The sequence below is a fragment of the Myodes glareolus genome, chromosome 6 (genome assembly GCF_982192425.1).
Source record: "Myodes glareolus chromosome 6, mMyoGla1.1, whole genome shotgun sequence".
NCBI classification, from domain to species: Eukaryota; Metazoa; Chordata; class Mammalia; order Rodentia; family Cricetidae; genus Myodes; species Myodes glareolus.
In genome coordinates this window covers 716,507-721,902 of record NC_142031.1, presented here as the reverse complement: position 1 = coordinate 721,902, position 5,396 = coordinate 716,507, and positions in this window count along the sequence as shown.

Sequence of the window (5,396 nt, the reverse complement as noted above, 5' to 3'; positions counted from 1 at the left end):
CAGCCAGGAAGGGGAAGGACGGTGCGGCCGGGGCTCGCCTTACATGTAGCTCCTCACCCCGCCCCATGCAGGTGTCTGTTCCCAGGCAGCCAATCTCTGCTCCTGGCCCCCAACAGGTGTGTCCCCTGGGCTCCGATAGGACGAGAGAGAGGCAGCTCTGGTGACGCAGGCAAGGGGGCGGTAGGCCCACGCATTCCTGCCCCCACCTTGCCCGCCAAGCCCAGGTTGAACAAAAACCAGGGTAGGGAGGCCCCTGTGGGGCCTGGCTGGCATGGTGCATGGGCAGCTCTATGACTAAGGCCCAGGCCACAGGAGCAGCTGTAGGCAGGAGCTATTTTCCAAATCCATAGGCATTGTAGGTTGCCTTAGAAGGGGGAAAGGTAGGGGTCATATATTGTATATATGCACTGAACCTCACAAGGCCCCAACACTCAACTGTAGCTACTATCTCTGTCTGGATCTCATTATATACTACTGACCAGAGCTTGAAGGACCTGCATTCTCCCAGCCCTTGTCTATAAGCAGGTTGCCTTAGAACTCCACAGACACAAATACTGGGGTCAGAGGTGTTCCTAGACCTTTCTTTGAAGTAGAACCAGCCTGGTACAAAGGCTATTGCAGCCCCAAGCACCCTAATTTGGATCAGACACTGACTATAGAATCTTTAGTGCCAGGCATGGCGGCTCATGCCTTTAATCCCAGCAATCTGAAGACAGAAGCAAGCAGATCTCTGGATTCAAGGTCAGCCTGATCTACAAAGCATCAGGACAGGACAGCCAGGGCTACACAAAGAAACTCTGTCTTGAAAAACCAAAACAACAATCATCAGACTGGTGGTGCAAAGTTTCTTGTTAGAGCTTAGAAAGGCATATGGTCTCTGGTTCTGGGGCTGGGAGGGTATGACCCCAGTGTAGTCTAGGGATGAAACCATTAAGTCCCTTTCTGAGAGTTTCCCATGACTCTACCAGACATGTTTGTTTCTTGGACTCTCAGGGGAAGGGCCTATAATGAAACGACAAACGACCCCAGCAATTAGGCAAACCAGCAGAGAGATCCCAGGAGGCCCAACTATTTTCCATAACGAACTCAGCCGCTCTGCTGGAAACTCGTAATTATGAAGGAACTGTCTCCTGAGCCCTGATACTCAGTGTCTGTCTATGTCTAGGAGGAGAGGGAGCTTTGTAAGGTTTGCTGGTTCTGTCCTGTGTATAACCTTCAGATGCAAACTGTTCTCCAGGGATAATGTGGTCAGGGAGGGTAGCCTAAGTCAGGTAGTAGTTGCCAGCACCAAATGCTGGAGCTAGGGCATTGCCCTTCACTGGATCAGGCTAGCCACTTACACCAATGATTCTGCCTACTATCTGTCCTAGACACCCTGGTTTGACATCTCGCTTGAGCTTAGCCTACCTCAACCAAAGGGTTATGCTGGGGGTAGGAGTGCACAGCCTGGCCTACATTTCTCTCCCATTCTAGAAAAGCTGTCCATGCAGCATGAGTGACCTCTGACTTCCTAAATCCCACTTCTTCAGACTGTGGAAGGCATGTCCCTTTCCAGTTATCAGGACCCTGACTTACCCTGATGCTCACCCAGAGTATTTGTGTTTGGAGAACAAGAATGGAGTCAGGATGCTCTTGGATACTTGGCACCTGTGTTCTGGGAAGACTGAAGCATTTCCTTCTGACCCCAAACCCAAGGATGTTTGCCAATAGGCCTGGGAACAAGAGGGCTGTTCCTTGCTAACTTCCTGACTCAGGTTTACCTGTCCTTGCCTGACAGGACTCTCAGTCATCCCAGACTGGCCTGGTGAGATGGGCTGAGGTTGTGGATAGACACAAAGACCTCTCAGGAACAATTAAGGCAACCACTATCCACAGCCCTAGGATATGATTGGGATCAGACCAGAACCCTGAGGTAGAGATCTTCCAGGCTATGTCTACATAGCTTAGTCTCTGGTATAGGGTGTGCTATACTACCCAGGCTCAGTGACAGAGTATAAATACTAAAATACTAACCTGAACCCCAGAGGCTCCTGCTGTGTCTGTGGGCTACAGCCCTGAGTCCTACTTTATTATGGGCCCAGCTCTAAAAGCTCTGATCTGACATTGCTGGGGCATGTCCTTGTTGAATCCAATAGCTCTGAGCTGTGGTACATATCCCTCTGTCTCAAGTTGGCACGGGATAGGTGAGCACCCTCAATGTCATATGAACACATAGATATCTTCTGATGAGATTGAAAGGACTGAATGAAAAGGAGAAGGTCTGATAGACTCACCCCATCCCTGCTCATGTACTCAGGCATCTGGATCTATCTCTGGGTGGAGTCCTGAATAAATGTTCTTTCCACGGTCATTAGGAGCTGTGTGCTACCAAGATTAACGGACACATGCAGTCTGTCCTTGGTCAGGATGCTGAAAATCTAGTGTAACCTCCCACTCTTTCTGTTTCCAGGCAAAGGTTGCAGTTCTACGCAGGCAGAGAACCAGAAAAAAAACCTCTCAGGTTGTAAGCTCAGGTCTCTTTCTTTCCTGTAAATGTAGCAGTGAACCTCCTGTACTCACAGCTCCCACTCACATCCATTGTCAGGGAGTCAGCACCTTTCACACAAACTCAGAAAGCTCTGGATAGCTGGCTGTCTTGGCCTCAAAGTAGACAGACAACCAGTTTTTCACCGGAGACTCAATAAAATGGCTCTATCAGGAAGCTGCCAGAGCGGTGGGATGGAACTCTCTGCATGAAAGCCTCTACAGATATTCCTCTAGCTTTCTTGGTCCCTGATGGGAATGGTCTGTTCTAGCCTAGGCCCTTCACAGAAATTATGCTGAATGGCTGGTGATCCTGGATATGACTATTACCACGGAATAAAGTTATCTTTAAATATTTTCCTTGGTTTGTCTTAAAGAGTCTGGATTGGCTTTTTGTTCGTTTGTTTTGTTTCTGTTTTTGTTTTGAGACGTTTCACTGTGTAACAGCCTTGGTTGTCCTGGAACTAGCGCTATAGACCAGGATGGCCTCTAAGTCACAGAGATCCATTTGCCTCTGCCTCCCAAGTGCTGGGATTAAAGGCATGTGCCACCACCTGGAAACCACTGGCTTTTTGTTTCTGTAGAACCCATAGTTCTCTTGTCCTTCTTTATATCTACATAGAATAAAATGACCAGAGTCAGTCTGTGCCTGTGCTAGTCAATTGGTCTAACGAAGGCAAGGTTGCTACATCTTATCTAGTCAACAGGTCTAGAGAAGGCAAGGAAGGTTGCTACATCTTATCTAGTCAACAGGTCTAGAGAAGGCAAGGAAGGTTGCTACATCTTATCTAGTCAACTGGTCTAGAGAAGGCAAGGAAGGTTGCTACATCTTATCTAGTCAACTGGTCTAGAGAAGGCAAGGTTGCTACATCATATCACAAGGTTTTGAGCAACACCTCCCCCCCAAAAAACAACAAAAAAACCCCCAAACAAACAAAAAAAAACGCCACCGATCACCTCAGGACATCCCATTGCAGGGTTTCCTACTTGAAGTGATGGAGCCAAGGGTGATCATCAATGTTCAGAGCCAGCATTGTGGGAGAGTTCAGTAAGCCTAAGGCAGTCTATCCTTTTCCCATCTTAAAAAAAAAAAATGGTCCTACTACCTTGCTGATGCCTAGATGTTGATGACCAGCTCTGAGCACCTGAATGGATGGGCAGTCTGAGCTGAAGCAGGATCCACCGTGTGCCATGTGAAAAAGCATAGGGAAGAAGGTCTGGGACTCATGTCTGCCCCAAGTCTCTCAGGGCAGGTCTCAGACTACAGACTCAGTTGAGTTCTCTTTCTGTGTATCCCACCTATCGAGGAGGTCAGTGGATGTGGGGTACAATGGGCAGAGCTACTGCAGCCTTGTTAGTTGAGCCATTTCATACAACTCACCAGGCCAGTCTTATGCCAGCTGCACTGGGTGTCAGAATCTCTGTGAAACAGGACAAAGGTTCTGTCTGGCCCACCTGCTGGGCAGGGCACTGTTACTATAGCAGCAGGAGAGGGATAATGGGTAGGAGTATTTAAGGAAGCTCTCTAGGGATCTGGGAGGCATGGCTGCTCCCCCTTTGTGGCCTCCTCAGATGAAGGGCTGGTCTGAGAGGTGTGGCAGAAACCCCCACATCAGTGACTGGTGGTGGAGTTGGCCTAAGGGAACCCAGCCCCCAGTCCCTCAGCCCTGGCCGGGCTGTGGCCTCCTTGGGTGGGGCAGACACAACAAAGGCCTATTGTGCTGGCAGTTGGGCTACTTCCTGCATGTTTGCCAGCCTTGCCAGCACCCAGAACAAGCTGAGGAGGGGTCCCAAGTCCTGCTGGGAGAGCTCACCTTCCCTTTGGGACAACCTGGCAGGAAAAAGGAAGCCCCCTGAGTCTCCATTCAGGCTAGGATTCTCTCAGGCAGGGCAGGCTCCAAGGTTCCCTGACTCTGTCATGTGCTCAGAGACGGCTGCCAGCTTGTCCATTTCTGGCTTCTCTTCCTTGTGAGCCAGAAACCGTCCCACTGACTTTTGGCTCTTCTAACTTGCACACCAACACCTGGGGCAGATATGGAACTACCTGATCAACCCTAAGTAGGGACTCTCTTAAAACCAGCACCCTGTATCATGGAGCTTAACCCAGGTGGATCCAACTCTGTTACCTCAATCTCTGGCCCTCTGCCTCATGGGGGAGGGGGCCTCTGAGTTCTCCTATTGCTCTAGGGAATGTTGGTGCTTCCTTCTCAACACGCTGCTCTCTCCTAAGAGTTAGGAACTAACAGGTGAACATACCTGGGAAGTGGCCCAGACACAGATGCTGCATAGAGGACCTGCCTTTGTTAATCTTTTTCTCCTCCTGCAGCTCTGCCCATCCACTCAAGGGCCCATAGACACTTTGGCCATGGAAAATGTGGGGCATGAAGGTTTAAGCCAAAGAGGTCATCCTGTTAACACAAGGTCCCTTCATAGCCCTGCTGAGTCATCTTAGAGCATGTATATCATGTGGCCTTAGGCTTGACACACAACAGAGAAGCCAAGAGCAGGGATCCCCACCTGCTCTTCTGAGTAAATCTTGAGCTACCTCCCTCCACCTCTGGTGATCCATGCTTCAGGGTCAGTCAAAGGGTTCAGTTGGGGTTAGAACGACAAAAGAGACTCTGTTGATACTGAACCAGGTCATGCAGTCAGTCTCAGCCTTGACATGGCCACCATCTCTATCTGAGACCTCCACACTCTGTACCCTCCCCAGGTCACCCTGAGGGTTGTGATATTAACCATAGCATCTTTTGAAATCTTAGGAAAATATGAATAGAAAACCCAGAACCTATAGGATGAAACCCTGCATTCACTTAGACACAGCCTTCTGCGGCATTTGCCCGACATGAGACTGTATACTTATTTCTTCTCAG